Source organism: Atractosteus spatula (genome assembly GCF_055471065.1).
Source record: "Atractosteus spatula isolate fAtrSpa1 chromosome 10 unlocalized genomic scaffold, fAtrSpa1.hap1 SUPER_10_unloc_8, whole genome shotgun sequence".
In the NCBI taxonomy this organism is placed as follows: domain Eukaryota; kingdom Metazoa; phylum Chordata; class Actinopteri; order Semionotiformes; family Lepisosteidae; genus Atractosteus; species Atractosteus spatula.
Window position 1 is genome coordinate 108,473 of NW_028296628.1, and position 18,939 is coordinate 127,411.

General features: G+C 43.3%; 1 pseudogene; it reads right to left on the reverse strand.

The window, feature by feature from the left end:
• Nucleotides 1-220: 220 nt before the first annotated feature.
• Nucleotides 221-339, reverse strand: LOC148811564 (5S ribosomal RNA; annotated as a pseudogene).
• Nucleotides 340-18,939: the final 18,600 nt, after the last annotated feature.

Consider the following 18,939-nt stretch of genomic DNA (forward strand, 5'->3'; position numbering starts at 1 on the left):
AGCCGAAGCGCTGTGTCTCTTTTCAGCTGGCGATAAACCTTTCCTCGATCCTTTGCGGACTTGTAAAACTGTTCACGATCAGAATAAAAAACGCTCACGCTAATACACAAGCACCCGTGTCTCGCCAAAGCTGACAAATAAACAGACGGACAAGCCGCACTGCACGTGTGAACAGGGGAATGAGCGAGCGAGCGGGGATAGGGCGCCTCCTGCGCTTAAAAGCTTACAGCACCTGGTATTCCCAGGCGGTCTCCCATCCAAGTACTAACCAGGCCCGTCCCTGTTTAGCTTCCGAGATCAGACGAGATCAGGCGTGCTCAAGGGGGTGTGGACGTAAGCGAAAACAAGTCTCGCTGGCACCCTTCTTATAGAGAGGACAGCTCCGTCACCTCTTTTACGACGCTGCTTTTTTTCCCTTGCGTTTTTCTCTTCTTCCCACATTCTCTCTCTTCACTGCCTTCGTCCCCGCTCTATTTCACTTCAGCCTTTCACTTGTAGCGGCAATGGTTGTTAATAAGACAGAATTAAGTGTTGCTGTGCTTTTTCTAATGAGGCCCCATCTCTCTGTTCATCTCTGTGGTGCAGCCACAGAGAAACTATTCATGCAGGCTGATTTAAAGATGTTTTCTTTTGATAAGGGACAGCTCCCAAATGGGGACGTACTTAGCTAAGCCTAGCTATCATGATCAATGGTCATCCATTGGCGCCTATCTGTCTAGGGTGTGCCAGATGGACATCTGGACTGCATTCCTAAGTGTCAGGAGTAAGTGACTCACATCTCACCTTGATCAACCAATCAGGGACTGGTAGGGCCGAGTAACCCACGTGGGACTCTGATGCCCATGGAACTTTCAGCCAATGAACGAGCTGAAGTTCCTCCAGGTAAAAACAGGCAACACAGAGGGCCTGAGAGACTATTTCCTGGACTTTTCTAAAGGGAATTCAAAGGAGAATTCCAGGGCAGGACGGCCCAGGAGCAAAAGGCTCCCAAGGGCAGGACATTCTCGCAGTGCGCCTCCTGACCATCCTAAGACTCAGCCCGGACAACCACGGAACGGCCAGTGTGTCCGAGTGCCAGAACTTTCCTTTGTTCTAAGAGTCTAGAGCGGAGGTTGCCAGAGAGTAACCAGAGGATCCACCTGAGGTAAGCACCAGCAGCAAGCCTTGTGAACAGGTCGGAACTGTGGACAGCTGAATCACTATTCAGAACTAGCGCTTCATCAGGAATGAACCGGTCCTCTTCCTGACTTGCTGGGACCCACAGTCATCTTTTCTCCTGTGCACAAACTTTGCTAGTTAAAGCCAACACTAACTAGCCGGTCAGTGAGCATCTGCAGCACAGCACAGCCTGGCACGGAGCCAGAGAGCCCGCAGGAGATCTGAATCCCCAGAGATTGGATGAGTATTCAACTTCAATGCATTACAGCTTGAGAATTCAATTGTTATCCCAACCAGTTGATATCAATTTAATTCCTAAGAGTTATGTACTTGTTTTCAGTATCTAATGTAGAAGTTGTAACCAAGTTCACTTTATGAAACGATCTAAATGAATGATATACTGAACGTATGTCCTCTTGATATATGTAACTCTTTGTAACTGATTGTATATATACCTTTTGTATTCTGATAACCCTCTCGATAAGATCTGTTAGGTTTATATGCATATTTTATGTATTAATAAATGTATCCTCGTGTATTAGTACCCGTGTGTGTGTGCGTTGTTTGAGTTATATCGCATGGTTGGATTCTTAGGCCATCAAAAGAATCATTTTGTGATTTACGGCTACAATTAATAAATGTCCCCGTACATGCCCAAACCCTACAGAACTGGTGCCTTCAGAGAGCACACTACATTTATTGGCGTCCCTGGACGGGCTATGGTAAGACTGAAATGAGTCAACCAAGCGGAATAATTCAATATAAAACACCGCGGGTTTCATACTCGACAATACAGTGTGCTGAAAGCCGAAAGGAAAAAAGTTCCCCTTGCTCTTTAAGCAGTGCTTGATTGTTTTGTGATCTTTTGCGATCTACTGGGTTGATTGCATACTTGATCTTGTGGTTTTCTGTGGTAGAACTGTGATTTCGTACTGAAAAGTAATACTCTTTAAGTTTAACGATGGTTGCTAAAAGGTCTGAATTCAAGTCGCTATTAAGCACTCTCTCTAGCAGCGACAGGTCTGACCACGATCTCCGTCATATCTCCATCAGCGGAGAAGCTAGGAGAATAAACCTCCATTCTCTGAGAGAGCTAGCGAAGGACATGGAGAGATTTGACCCTGCAGTGTCAGAGAATAATATCGAGAGTTATATTCAAGACCTCAGGTATACCCTGCAGTACCTGCCAAACGCTACAGAACAGGAAAAAGTGTTTCTGGTCAGGAAAACTAGCAGCAGAGCTGTACATGAGTGGATGGCTAGGCAGATGAAGAAAGTCTGTGATGACTTTGAAGAGCTGTGTCAAGCACTTATCAGAATACAGTGCGTTTATTGACCCGACTGCCGCGATAGCCGCCGCCCTTAACATTAAGCACGAGAGAGCAGAGTCCCCTCGCGAATATTACGAGAGACTTAGATGAACTTATTTTGCAGGGCGAAATGATGAGGGTTGTGAAGAGAACACACATTTCAAGGGTTTATTCATTGCGAATCTCCACCCGTCAGTCAGAAAGATGATCTTAATGCATACAGATGCACAGACCATGAAAATGACTGATATTAAGAGATTCGTGCAGAAAGCCTGGGAGTATGATGTCCAAAGTCGCTCTGAGCAAAAAGCTGTTAAAGCGACTGTGTTCGCCGTCAGAGCCAGCAGGGTTAATTCCCCCCTGCTTGAAGGAGCACAGGCTCCTGAGCTGGCTAAGCCCCGTTCCAAAGCAGGCACACAGGACCACACCCAGCGTCCTAAGTTCCATGAGAACACCGGGGAAGAGAAAGGGCTAGATAAAGCTGAACAAAAGGATTCAGTAGCCGCCCGCCTGGCCAGGCTTGAACAAGTTTTATTAGGACAGAGACAACCGCTCCCCAAGGCTGCCGGAAGCGTGAATGAGCTGATACTCTCCACTGGAGGAGGCGGAGACCCGCCCCCTCTCCCTCCCTCAGTCTATCTGATTGAATGGAAGGGTTCCTGCCTGGATGAGGTCAGCCACTCCCAAGCGAGTGCTGACTCCACCCCTGAAGTCACAGAGCAGGCAGTAAAACAGAGAGGAAAAGCAGGAAGCTTTTACCTCAAGGCTGCCATGGGAGATGTCTTACACAGTGAGACATTGATTGACACTGAGGTTGAAAGGTGTTTGATGTCATACAGCAAGCTCAAACGGGTAGAAAAAGAAAAGGGCATGCGACTCAGAGAGGAACCTTTGGTGGATCACCAGAAAGGCAAGGTGTGGAAACAGGTCAAGGCTCCTAAGCCTTCTGTACAGAAGGAAGGGGGGCCAAGAGGCAGACTGTGCTCACACAGTGCCCACCGAACACAGAAGCCTATGTGGAGATTCCTTCTGTTCCCTCTGGACAAGAAATAAAAATATTTTCTTGTTCCCCGGATATACAGGGAAGTCATGTCCCGGCTGAGGTCACAACAGCCTCCATGCCACAGAAGCGGTGCTCCAAGCAGCCGCCTGATCCACCAGGTAAAGCACACCCCTTTTACATCCCTAAAGAGGAGCAGATCTCCCCACCTGGCGATGAAAAGGAGCTTTCCCTGTGCACCCTGGCACCCAAGAGGGGTCAGGACCACCACCCTGCAGTGGTGGAAGGGATCCAGATGGCAGGAGAGCAGGTTGGTGATGTAGCCCTCACCCTTAGCCCTGAGAGGTCCTCTATTAGTGAGGATCTGCTTGAGCAGCTGTCACGGGGCCACCGCCAGGTGCCCCTGGTGCAACATTCACAGGTTAGAGAGGAGGTCCAGCTGGACGCTGAGACTACTGCACTGTGGACACACCTGATCCCAGATGCCGATTCCCTCTGCTGTGACCCAGGGAACCTGCAGTCAGGTAACATTATTTCTCACAACTACCAGATAGTGAGTGAGACTGACCTGATTGTTCCTGCCTCAACGGCAGGGTTTCCAACACACCCAGTCCCCCGGAAGGGACAGGGAATGAAAGCCGAGCCGGTTTTCTTACAGCCACCAGCTCAGTCTGTCAGTCTGAGTCTGACCAACAGTGGTTCAGCCAGACTGGAGCTGGATGGTCAAGCCACCCGCCTGTTAGTGCAGAACACGGCAAAGGGGGGTGTCAGAACCCCCGCCCGCACTGACATGGGCCTGGTGGGTGATAGTGAGTTCAAAGACAGTGAACTAGCTATCCCACTGCTGGGGCAGCTCCCTGAACCCCTAGCGAGGGAAGGGGGGAGCGAGCAGGTGCCCTACACCCACGCCCAGCGAACGATTGTAAACATGCCGATAGAGGGATTCCTCAATCAGGAAGTTTGCAGGGTAGACCTGAACAGTGAGACTGGGGTAACAAGTCCAGATCACTCAGGTGCTCCAGATGATCACTCAGCCGAGGTTCAGGCATGCTCCACCGCTGCACCACCCCCTGCAGGGTTCCTAGAGCACAGGCATGAACAAATCGAAAAAGCAGATGCCCTGGAAATGGAGGAGGAGCATCAACAGCTGCGTCAGATCTCCCCAGATTTCCAGGATGTTGGTGCCCAAGATGCCACATGGCATACTGAGAAAGACACCATGTACATACTGCGCCAGCTTAGAAAGGCGACAGTCACTCAGAAGGAGATGACTGAGATCAGCCACCCTAAAAGACTTTTAGGAGGACTGATCGCTGCTGCCACTGTTGTGCGTTTGCTATTTTTGGTAGGTTTGTTTGCTACTGGCACTCTCACCCTGACTGCCCCAAGAAGGCAGGTGTCAGAGATGCCAGAGGGTAGTGACAGACTGTATCAACAGCAGCAAAAGTTGGAAAGCTTAGGGAAAACCCTACAGGCAACTTCCTATGCAACAGGGTTAAACCTTATCCCCCAACCAGTGGACATGATTGCCGGTGTTATACAGTGGGTTTATGCTTGTGTGCAACAGGCCAGAATGTTGACACAAGACCTGTTAAGGGAGTTCAGTGCCACTGTAGCCAGTCTAGCCATGGCACAATTTCCAACCCACTTGATTCCACTCTTCTCAGTAGAGGAGTATGTGACATTAACCACCCCATCGCTCAGAGCTCACCCAGAAGGCAATCCAAGATTGAATTTGGTTCCAAATCTTGAGATGGGTATGGCTACCAAAGCTATCCATTGGCTGTGTCTAAATGATTCACCAATGAAGGGTGTAAAGCTACTAACGAACAGAGGGAGGTTAATGAACCCCATGAAGAGCAGGTGGGAAGTAAATGGCTGGTCAGCACACCACACTTAACTGTCACTATGACTTGTGACAGGCATGATACAGCTACCACAATGCAGCTACCTAACCAACAGTCTCCTGCAAGTTCCCAAGGAGGCCATAGTACAGCATGGTAACTTAACACTGTACGGTCTGGAACCAGACAACATAAGACCAAACTGGAGGTCGTGGATGCCTTCAGGTGCCACACTATTGAATTGGATAGAAATCCAAGAAACACTACGCCCTGAAGAGGTACAGGTAGTTAGTTTGCTTTAATGGAACAAACCTCCAACCCACCCTGGCAGGTGCCCAACACAGGTGTCGTGGTTTATCAGGGGGGCTGGGAAAAGGAACTGTTGTTATTGTAACACTACTGCCGGGTAGCTGGGTCATGACTGACAGTGTACTCTGAATGCTGTACTCTTACATCAAGATGTACTCCGGGTAGCATGAATGAGTCAAAGGTAGCATGTCAAAAGAAAGGAAGTTACTTCTTCCCAAATATCTGCCTACAGAGGTATCAGATATTGACAGTGAACTTCCTGATGTGTAATGCCTAGACTGAGATGATGTCTCCTACCGTGTTTATACATACTCCAGATTTTATTCATCCTGTTTGTTCCCAATGCTGATTCCGGTATGAATTCTCGAGGAGTAATGTGGACATTTAAGGTTAATGTTCTAATGACAAGGGACATCACTTAACTCTGTTTTGTTTTGAAGGCAACAACGCCTCAGGACCTCGTGACCTTCAAAAAGGGGGGATATGTAGCGGCAATGCTTATAAATAAGACAGAATTAAGCGTCGCTATGCTTTCCTAAATGAGGCCCCATCTCACTCTCCCTCTCTGTGGTGCAGCCACAGAGAAAGTATTCATGCAGGCTGATTTAAAGATGTTTTCTTTTGATAAGGGACAGCTCCCAAAGGGGGATGCACTTAGCTAAGCCTGGCTATCATGATCAATGGTCATCCATTGGCGCCTATCTGTCTAGGGAGTGCCAGATGGACATCTGGACTACATTCCTAAGTGTCAGGAGTAAGTGACTCATATCTCACCTTGATCAACCAATCAGGGACTAGTAGGGCCGAGTAACCCACGTGGGATTCTGATGCCCATGGAACTTTCAGCCAATGAATGAGCTGAAGTTCCTCCAGGTAAAAACAGGCAACACAGAGCTCCAAGACTATTCTAAAGACTTTTCTAAGGAGAATTCTAAAGGAGAATTCCAGGGCAGGACGGCCCAGGAGCAGAAGGCTCCCAAGGGCAGGACATTCTCGCAGCGCGCCTCCTGACCATCCTGAGCCTGGACAACCACGGAACGGCCAGTGTGTCCAAGTGCCAGAACGTTCCTCTGTTCTAAGAGTCGAGAGCGGAGGTTGACAGAGAGTAACCAAAGGATCCACCCGAGGTTAGCATCAGCAGCAAGCCTCGTGAACAGGTCGGAACTGTGGACAGCTGAATCACTATTCAGAACTAGTGCTTCATGACTTGCTGGGACCCACATTCATCTTTTCTCCTCTGCACAAACTCTGCTAGTTAAAGCCAACACTAACTAGCCGGTCAGTGAGCATCAGCAGTGCATCGTCGCAAGCCGCACAGCACAGCCTGGCACGGAGCCAGAGAGCCCGCAGGAGATCTGAATCCCCAGAGATTGGATGAGTATTCAACTTCAATGCATTACTGCTCGAGAATTCAATTGTTATCCCAACCAGTTGATATCAATTTAATTCCTAAGAGTTATGTACTTGTTTTAAGTATCTAATGTAGAAGTTATAACCAAGTTCATTTACAAAACGGTCTAAATGAATGATATACTGAACGTATGTCCTCTTGATATATGTAACTCTTCGTAACTGACTGAATATATACCTTTTGTATTCTGATAACCCTCTCGATAAGATCTGTTAGGTTTACATGCATATTCTATGTATTAATAAATGTATCCTCGTGTATTAGTACCTGTGTGTGTGCGTTGTTTGAGTTATATCGCATGGTTGGATTCTAAAGCCATCAAAAGAATCAACTTTGTAATTTATGGCTACAATTAATAATTGTCCCCGTAAATGCCCAAAACCTACAGAACTGGTGCCTCATGAGAGCACACTACACTGTGAAGGGGAAGAAGTTTGTGACTTCCAGGTGTTTCCAGAAGGGAGAGGTGGTGTGTGATTACAATGGCAAGGTCATCACAAAGACAACTGCTGAAGCTCACAGATGACAGAGAGAGACATGAGATGTCTTTTCTTTTCAGATGAACCTGCACAAAAACTGTGCATTGATGCTCGTGAAAAACACTGAGCCTGCCTCCCGGATAAGGAGGCAAATCGGAAGATGGATAAATCAATCAAAGAGAAAAGACAATGTAAGGGCTGTAAGAAAGTCATTTATAATCAACGAACAGTCTGTCATAATTCTGTCTGTGACAAAAAGGGACATTGTTGAGGGGAGAAGAGCTCCTCTGTGATTACAGCATTTCCAGGAAATCATTTCAAGGTGAAGGACAAGCTCTGGAGTGGTTGGTTCACTGACCATTTCCAAAAAAGAAACTAAGTAAGTATATTAAAGTGCATATTTTGAAGATATTCATTTTCTTGTATCTTGGAGTTAATGTAAAAATTATATTCGTGTTAATGTCTTGAAAATAGCATTTCTCATTCTCATCAGCAAGGATATAAGAAAAGATGGAAAGATGGCGACGGTTTACAGAAAGCTCTCTCGTTGTGTGTCTGTTTTAATGTTTATTTATACGTTAATACTCTTGTTTTGTGTTGGACGCTCAATGTCTGTCATTACTTATGATAGACAAACGCTTTTAAACCTGAGGACAGACTCCTTAATGTCATCAAACAACTTTTTTCACGTACCGGACCCCACCTGCTGGATCGGACAAAGATGCGGCAAACAACAACAACAGGTGGGCAGACGCCGGGGGAGACGAGGCGGCGTACTAGCGCGACCACGAAGGCGTCCGCACAGACCACCGCTGCCGTCTATTTTGTTAGCTAATGTTCAGTCACTGGACAAAAAGATAGATGAGCTACATTGTCGGATCAATGCGGAAAGGGACCTGAGGGACTGCTGTGTTTATGCCTTCACTGAAACCTGGCTGAATGCATGCGTCCCGGACACCGCCATCCAGCCAAAGGGGTTCACCGTTTACCGCATGGACAGAAACCACCAAGCAACCGGCAAACACAAAGGAGGAGGCGTCTGCTTCCTGGTCAACAGCAAGTGGTGCACCGACGTGAAGGTAATCTCTAAATCCTGCTCGCCGAATCTAGAACACCTGACCATAAAATGTCGACCCTTTTATTTGCCGAGGGAGTTTTCCGCCACTATCATCACAACCGTTTACATTCAACCTCAAGCCTGCGTGGAAGCAGCACATAGCGAACTCCACGACATTATCAACAAGCACGAAAACTCCCACCCAGAAGCCGTCTCAATTGTAGTTGGCGACTTCAACCACTGCACTCTGAGGAAAGTACTGCAAAAATACATTCAGCATGTCACAGTACCGACAAGAGGAGACAATATTTTGGATCACTGCTACACAACAATAAAAGGAGCATACAAAGCGCTTCCCAAACCGAGTTTCGGTAAGTCGGACCACATCGCTCTCCTGTTGCTTCCTGAGTACAAACAGAAGCTGAAGACCTCCCCCATTGCGAACAGGTCAGTGCGTTGTTGGTCTGAGGAGGCGGAAAGCAAGTTAATAGACTGCTTTGATAGTACAGACTGGGACGCATTCAGAGCTCCCGACCTGTTATTATATGTTCTTAATATAATTGCTAATTATATTAAGAACATAAACCATTTTCCGGGCTACATCCTAAATGATATCAGTGTGAAAGTAGAGGATCCCAGCCTGGCTAACCTCATCATCAACTTCCAAAGTATCCTAAAGGATATTCAGAAGAAGAACAGTAAGAATGTTGCCAAGAGATTACTAAAAATAGGTCATTTTCATTTTAAAACTTCTTTCAGTTGTACTTTTAATCTGAATACAAAAAAAGTTGATGAGTATTAATTTCTCCCACAGATATAGACAGTTGCAGAGTCCAGAACCAAGTACGAAGGATTGCTGGAAGGTGTTGCAAAGTGTTGCAAAGAGAGATGTGTTGCACAGACTGGGCAAGACATCACCTTGCCTGAGCAGCTTCTTGTACTGTATTACCTGCAGGCCTTTCTCCAGCTGAAGCACCTGTAGCACCCAGGGGTGGTAAAGAACATGACAGTAAGAATACTTTCATACAACAAAAGTAAGAAATTACATAGATGGGATTTTTACAGTTTGGTGTATTCATTTTTATTTTCTCGCTATTACAGGTTGAAATTACAGGTTGAAATTACAATGGCAAAGAAAGTGTTGTTTCAACAAGTGGGCACAAAAATGGTCATAATTCCTGTTAAAGAGCACAAAACCTCAAACAACAGCTGGCTTCCTTTGCATTGAGTGAAGAAGAGGAACATGCAAGTTGATGGCTACATTGATATACCCATCCACTCAATTCAGGGTTGTGGTAGAACTGGAACCATCCTGGCAAGCAGTGGATGCAAAGTACTGTATCACCCATAATGTGACACCAGTCCATCACAGGACTCACTCACACCATGGCCAATTTTCATAGAAGCCAATTAAAATCCATGTTAATACCGAACAAAAGACCTCCACCTGCATAGCTCCAATCATGTACGGTATTTAAGAAAATCTGGAATGTACCTTAATTGCATTTTATTTGTGTTTTATCAGCCGTTTCATCTTTACTTCACTAAACTGCGCTGTAATGCCCAAGTCAGCAGCTGTGAAAGGAGATGGAGAAGATGGACTGGTCAGCCAATGTATCAACAGTGTCTGAAGTGCTTGAGAAGTGGAAGCCCAACACAGGACTGCCACCAAATGACATCCAAATTAAAAAGTTGATAAAGTATCAAATCTGGGAAGGCCTGAGCATCACTGACGATCCTGTGAAGGGGAAGAAGTTTGTGACTTCCAGGTGTTTCCAGAAGGGAGAGGTGGTGTGTGATTACAATGGCAAGGTCATCACAAAGACAACTGCTGAAGCTCACAGATGACAGAGGGAGACATGAGATGTCTTTTCTTTTCAGATGAACCTGCACAAAAACTGTGCATTGATGCTCGAGAAAAGCACTGAGCCTGCCTCCCGGATAAGGAGGCAAATCGGAAGATGGATAAATCAATCAAAGAGAAAAGACAATGTAAGGGCTGTAAGAAAGTCATTTATAATCAACGAACAGCCTGTCATAATTCTGTCTGTGACAAAAAGGGACATTGTTGAGGGGAGAAGAGCTCCTCTGTGATTACAGCATTTCCAGGAAATAATTTCAAGGTGAAGGACAAGCTCTGGAGTGGTTGGTTCACTGACCATTTCCAAAAAAGAAACTAAGTAAGTATATTAAAGTGCATATTTTGAAGATATTCATTTTCTTGTATCTTGGAATTAATGTAAAAATTATATTCGTGTTAATGTCTTGAAAATAGCATTTCTCATTCTCATCAGCAAGGATATAAGAAAAGATGGAAAGATGGCGACGGTTTACAGAAAGCTCTCTCGTTGTGTGTCTGTTTTAATGTTTATTTATACGTTAATACTCTTGTTTTGTGTTGGACGCTCAATGTCTGTCATTACTTATGATAGACAAACGCTTTTAAACCTGAGGACAGACTCCTTAATGTCATCAAACAACTTTTTTCACGTACCGGACCCCACCTGCTGGATCGGACAAAGATGAGGCAAACAACAACAACAGGTGGGCAGACGCCGGGGGAGACGAGGCGGCGTACTAGCGCGACCACGAAGGCGTCCGCACAGACCACCGCTGCCGTCTATTTTGTTAGCTAATGTTCAGTCACTGGACAAAAAGATAGATGAGCTACATTGTCGGATCAATGCGGAAAGGGACCTGAGGGACTGCTGTGTTTATGCCTTCACTGAAACCTGGCTGAATGCATGCGTCCCGGACACCGCCATCCAGCCAAAGGGGTTCACCGTTTACCGCATGGACAGAAACCACCAAGCAACCGGCAAACACAAAGGAGGAGGCGTCTGCTTCCTGGTCAACAGCAAGTGGTGCACCGACGTGAAGGTAATCTCTAAATCCTGCTCGCCGAATCTAGAACACCTGACCATAAAATGTCGACCCTTTTATTTGCCGAGGGAGTTTTCCGCCACTATCATCACAACCGTTTACATTCAACCTCAAGCCTGCGTGGAAGCAGCACATAGCGAACTCCACGACATTATCAACAAGCATGAAAACTCCCACCCAGAAGCCGTCTCAATTGTAGTTGGCGACTTCAACCACTGCACTCTGAGGAAAGTACTGCAAAAATACATTCAGCATGTCACAGTACCGACAAGAGGAGACAATATTTTGGATCACTGCTACACAACAATAAAAGGAGCATACAAAGCGCTTCCCAAACCGAGTTTCGGTAAGTCGGACCACATCGCTCTCCTGTTGCTTCCTGAGTACAAACAGAAGCTGAAGACCTCCCCCATTGCGAACAGGTCAGTGCGTTGTTGGTCTGAGGAGGCGGAAAGCAAGTTAATAGACTGCTTTGATAGTACAGACTGGGACGCATTCAGAGCTCCCGACCTGTTATTATATGTTCTTAATATAATTGCTAATTATATTAAGAACATAAACCATTTTCCGGGCTACATCCTAAATGATATCAGTGTGAAAGTAGAGGATCCCAGCCTGGCTAACCTCATCATCAACTTCCAAAGTATCCTAAAGGATATTCAGAAGAAGAACAGTAAGAATGTTGCCAAGAGATTACTAAAAATAGGTCATTTTCATTTTAAAACTTCTTTCAGTTGTACTTTTAATCTGAATACAAAAAAAGTTGATGAGTATTAATTTCTCCCACAGATATAGACAGTTGCAGAGTCCAGAACCAAGTACAAAGGATTGCTGGAAGGTGTTGATGGTTGCAAAGAGAGATGTGTTGCACAGACTGGGCAAGACATCACCTTGCCTGAGCAGCTTCTTGTACTGTATTACCTGCAGGCCTTTCTCCAGCTGAAGCACCTGTAGCACCCAGGGGTGGTAAAGAACATGACAGTAAGAATACTTTCATACAACAAAAGTAAGAAATTACATAGATGGGATTTTTACAGTTTGGTGTATTCATTTTTATTTTCTCGCTATTACAGGTTGAAATTACAGGTTGAAATTACAATGGCAAAGAAAGTGTTGTTTCAACAAGTGGGCACAAAAATGGTCATAATTCCTGTTAAAGAGCACAAAACCTCAAACAACAGCTGGCTTCCTTTGCATTGAGTGAAGAAGAGGAACATGCAAGTTGATGGCTACATTGATATACCCATCCACTCAATTCAGGGTTGTGGTAGAACTGGAACCATCCTGGCAAGCAGTGGATGCAAAGTACTGTATCACCCATAATGTGACACCAGTCCATCACAGGACTCACTCACACCATGGCCAATTTTCATAGAAGCCAATTAAAATCCATGTTAATACCGAACAAAAGACCTCCACCTGCATAGCTCCAATCATGTACGGTATTTAAGAAAATCTGGAATGTACCTTAATTGCATTTTATTTGTGTTTTATCAGCCGTTTCATCTTTACTTCACTAAACTGCGCTGTAATGCCCAAGTCAGCAGCTGTGAAAGGAGATGGAGAAGATGGACTGGTCAGCCAATGTATCAACAGTGTCTGAAGTGCTTGAGAAGTGGAAGCCCAACACAGGACTGCCACCAAATGACATCCAAATTAAAAAGTTGATAAAGTATCAAATCTGGGAAGGCCTGAGCATCACTGACGATCCTGTGAAGGGGAAGAAGTTTGTGACTTCCAGGTGTTTCCAGAAGGGAGAGGTGGTGTGTGATTACAATGGCAAGGTCATCACAAAGACAACTGCTGAAGCTCACAGATGACAGAGGGAGACATGAGATGTCTTTTCTTTTCAGATGAACCTGCACAAAAACTGTGCATTGATGCTCGTGAAAAGCACTGAGCCTGCCTCCCGGATAAGGAGGCAAATCGGAAGATGGATAAATCAATCAAAGAGAAAAGACAATGTAAGGGCTGTAAGAAAGTCATTTATAATCAACGAACAGCCTGTCATAATTCTGTCTGTGACAAAAAGGGACATTGTTGAGGGGAGAAGAGCTCCTCTGTGATTACAGCATTTCCAGGAAATAATTTCAAGGTGAAGGACAAGCTCTGGAGTGGTTGGTTCACTGACCATTTCCAAAAAAGAAACTAAGTAAGTATATTAAAGTGCATATTTTGCAGATATTCATTTTCTTGTACCTTGGAATTAATGTAAAAATTATATTCGTGTTAATGTCTTGAAAATAGCATTTCTCATTCTCATCAGCAAGGATATAAGGAAGGGATATAGGACTGCGAAAAAGATACATGATTTTCAGAAGAGTATAGAAGGCAGATAACTATCCCACTCAATTGTTACTGCAAAGAAATGCCACAGTGTAAACAAAAAGGCGAACCATTCTTGAAATTTATTGACAGAATCTGAATAGCCCAGCATTCCCAGACCAGGCACTGGAGTTTCCTGCAGCGTTAGATGGGTAGTCTCTTGGTAAGAGAGAGATCGACAGAGTACTGGACTTCATGAACGACACCTTTCCAATTCATCGAGAACAGAGCCCACAAGATCTAGAGTCTAGAGAACAATTTCTTACAATATTAGTGGTAGTTTCTGAATAGGTTAAGGACAACATAGTTGTACAGCTATCTTGCAACTTCTTAAAAGTTGTAAAAGTGATTACCATATTGCCAGTGGTTTATATTTAAAACCTAAAGATTTTAAATTGAATATTTCTTAAACAAAGGACATTTTTCACAGGAACAGCAGCCTAAATCAGTCGATGACTGTAAATATGACAAGCTTGTGATAAATTGTAAAGTGCAAAACAAAGTTGTATTGTTTTGGTTTTGTCTTCAACATCATATTAATAGGCATGTTATTTTTAGAGCAGCTCCCTGCCATTCACCACCAGCCAAGGTGCCACGAGGTACATGAAATGACCCAGAAGTACTTAATGATAAAGAGAAGAGCATATGGGGGGAAAAAAAAGAAGACAAGAAATATCCATTAACACGTGCATCTAGAAGCCAGAAGACGGGTGATGATCAGCATTTCAAAAGCAGACACTGGAGGTTGAATTCAAGTTTTAACAGTGATTGTCTATGTTTGGCTTCAACACAAATCATATTAATATGCTCACATTATTAATTTGTACAAAGTCCCCAATATTCATTACAGGCGACGTTCCCAGGAGTACACACGACCCAGTCAGAACGTGGCTAGCTGACGTGCAGTGGACCTCAGGGAAAGCACTCTTGCCCACACGGATGTCTCTGCTCTGAAAACCACTGGATAAAGGTATATGGCGGTCTGTTCTCAGCTGTTGATTTTGTGAAAAATATTGAATATGAAAGATTGAAGTGTCACTATTCAATGAAGTTCAGACATAAGTATTATGTTGAGAAGCTAGATCTGTTCTACTAATAGCTTTAGTACCTTAATATTGTACTGTTTGCTCTGGTTTTCAGACATCAGTCCAAGATCATTGGTGGGTTAATTGATTTCTGGTAAGATTGGCCCCACGTGTGAGTGTGTGTTTACATTTCTATCTGGCATCCTCAAAAGATGGTTTTGTTTCCTTTTCTTAATTGCTCTTGATAAACTAGAGTTTATTTGGCATGATACATTTGTGATAAATGCTTTTTCTTTGTGAATAGTCTTATTTTAATCTACATAATGTCAATGAGTTAGTACCTTAAAGAACAAGCAGTAAAAGAAATGACATTTCAGGTTTATTAGCTAAAGTTTTTATAAGTGAACTGAGATTCCTTTACAGTGCAGAGACCCATCTTTAATATGCTGTGTGTACTCATAATGGACTTGAAATTTGTTTTTGTCACAATGTAAAGGTATAATAAATAGATAATATACTCTATTTATCAAGACTTGACTATTTTAATTCCATACTTCCATTGACTGCTTTGGAATGCATTCCTTACAATTTTCCTAAATAATCATTGTCTCACAGTGTATACCTGGGTGACATAACAGGGGTCAGGGCTGTGTTGACTGGACGTTTGTTTAGACTGGCCATTGTCTGTGAGACTGTGGGATCACTAGGGGTCCCCCCCCCCCCCAACACCTGTAACATTGTCAAGTGGTATAATTACCTACAAAAGCTAAAGTTTCCTCCATTAAGGGGTCACTATTTGTTACATTCTGGCGGAACAAGAGACAAGATAAACCTCTCACTGTCACTGACGGAGCAGTCCGGGACACTCTATGCTAGATTGGACTGTTGTCTTTGGAAGATGGGGTCACAGGTGATGAAATAGACCACAGTGGCAGTCCTGCCTAGCTGTTATATCACTGACAGACTCACCCACACATTGAGAAGAGAGCACTGGTTTCTGTGCAGAAAGCAGAACAACTCACTTTAACTGGTCAATTAGGTCTAATGAGTTTTATTGCCCTTGACATCTAACTTACTTCAGCCCCCCTTGTGGAAACAACCCCTAATTACTGTTCATGAGCTCCTGGCCACACTTGTTCCCAGTGGAACCAACCCGGAGCAGGAGAACAGAGGTTTTTGTTTAAGTTGTCTGCTGTTCAAAAACAAGTCATCCCTTAGGAATAAAAACTCTCCCTCTAGTCTGGTTGCTATCTCCTTTATTTGCCCCATATTCCCAGGGCAAAGCAGCTGAGTGATCAAAAGCTGAACTGCAAGGAGCTGAATTTCACACTGGGTTACAACAGACCCTGGTGGGAGAATGGGCAGGAGAGGGCCGGTTGTGCTCCTGAACTAGTCCCCTCCTCTCCTACTCTCGTATTTGCATCACAGTCTATAAACTCCAGCCCTATTGCTTTTCTTCCAGTTCATTTTTTTTAATACAGCTCGTAAATTATGTATACTCTTGTGAAGTATCAAGAAAGCACTCTTATCTTTATTTCACGTACAGTATACAGCAGACTGCTTGATAAAAAATAAATAAAAGCGCTATTCCCGACGGTCTAGCACAGTAACCACAACTCCAATAACTTTAACTAGAGGAAGAAACCCAGTTTCTGCTCAAAAGGGAAAAAAACAGAAATCATAATTCTCCAACACTGGCTGGAGACTCTCTGTGTCCGTGCTCAGCGGTTATATAGGACTGGACTCCTATGGGCTCATTGCTCTACGCTCCCCGTGCGGAATGCGCGTCTCCTCCTTCCAGACTAGTAACACCGCTGCATACATCCCTCTTAAATCCCAGAAACGCAGAAACTCAGGGGTGTTTCTGTGAGTCAGTACTGAGTTTCTCTGTTCGAGGTTACAAGCAGAAACAAAAAATGCAGGAAGTTATTTCTGCTCGTAGGCATAAACGTGTAAAAATAAATTTTCTGATTCCTAAAACCCTAATAAAATCCATCTAAGTCTCCCTTTCGTTCCCAATGCACATAACTGAATATAAACCAGTCAAGTTCAGGTACTTTTCTGATGTACAGTATCTGAATAGATCTGGCGCGGCTGTTGTAACAAAGATACTTACGAACTTTTTTTTCATACGAGCTCTTGCCGTTTTTAAAATGAATATTTTTTTGAATTCGCTAAATCACACGAAACACCAGCATCACTTATCGTAAGCATCTGACCAATTACATTCCTGAATGTTAAACCCATTTAGTCTTTATTTTTAACTTGTTTTATTTTTTTTAAAATTACACACCTGTTAACTTAGTCCGGATCGCGGTCACCGAGGACCACTCCTGTCTCCCCAGGTGACACTTTTTATTTTTAAGATAAACGCGAGATAAACAACGTTTGTTTGAAACCGCTCCACAAATTTTCTCACATGCACGTATTCTCAAATATCACCACAACAAAACCATAAAGTTTGTTTCCACAGACATGACACTATTATGCAATAAACCAATAAATTAATGAACTAGCAGAATCCCAATAAAAACACACGGCAACCCGGCAAGCACAGCATGTCAATATCATACATTTTTACCAACAAAACCGCAAAAGCAAAAACCAGCAAATATATATATATATATCCCATGTTTTTACCTTATTCTGGAGCATGATATATATCCAAAATAACCCAGACTAGTTTATCTCAAGAGCTAGAGACTAGTAAACGTTACTGATTACGTAATAAATGTTTGAAGAACGAGCGCCAGAAATAAGGCGATTTGATTGGTAAAAACCGCTGTCATTCTTTGTATTTTCAGCCATTCAGAGCCCTTAGGGGGTGAGACTTCCTCTAGAAGCTTCAGGCTGCATTTTTAGCTGTCAATCATTGACTCAGAAGGGATAATCAATCAGTTTTTTATCAGTTTCTTATCAGTGCTCCTTTTTTTCACACCAGAAGGCAACTCTGAGGTTTTTTTTCATTGCATAACAGCAGATAAAGGCTCTCTAGCAGTGTCTTAAGGTTTTTATAGCAATTGCAATGATTTTTATTCTTATTATTTTCAATATTTTTATGATTTTTTTATTATAGGCATGAAATTTCATTCCAGGTCCAGTCTTCACAAAACATGATGTAGAATTTTTTCTAATTGATCAATTTGTCCCAAGTTTTTATCCAAGCTAGTAACCACCTAGAACAAGGTTTTCAAATCATTCCCAGGCCCTTGACATACATATAGTTGAAAAATCTGACCTCTGAAGACCAAAAAAAAATGTTCGCCAGCTGTTTTTTTTTTTGTTTTTTTCATATGTTTGTCTGCTGAGTGGACACATTAAGAAATATAAGAAATTTGACTATTCACACTCAAAGCCGAGGGGGTTAGCTTCAATTTAAGACCTGAACCAGGCTCCTGCTATGTTCTGCTGCAGAGATATAACAAATGTTTAAGGGGGAGGAAATTCCAGGCGGACATTGGCTAAATATGTCACTGGTAGTAAAAGGTTAAGTATTCTTGCCATTTTTAGCATATTGTAAGTGGATTTTTTGCAAACATTTTATTTTTTAAATCACATGAAACACAATCAACCCATTGTAACTTCACATTGATAATTCCTGAGCTTTATAACAGTGTATTATTTCTTTTTACCTTGTTTTAATATTTTTTTTATTATTTTTGCATTTTACAGAGCTTTTTAATATATTGTGAGCATTTTAGTGTCATTTTAAAATAGGACTATCAATGCTCCTGACTTTTAAACCTGTATTTATTCTGACATTATTCTCTCCACCTGCAGATGAGGGAGGTATTTGATTTTAAATTTGTTGATTTTGGGGGAAAATATACATTAATTTCCTTGTATGTATCACCAGTGGGAAACTTGGCATTTTTGGATGAATTGCAATCTTTACTGCAAGGCCTTCAGACTGATATAGAAATGACTGGAGATTTAAATGACACATTTGATAAATCAGACAGGAACAGCATAACATCTAAAATGGCAGAACCCTCTAAAGTACTGAAAAATTTCCGGCACATTCATAATCAATAAAATTTATTTAATTTAAAGCATAAAATTTGCTTTTAAAAGAAAACCACAATTTGTACGATATCATATTTCAATATCGATGTTCAGATGAATAATTTGAGGATTT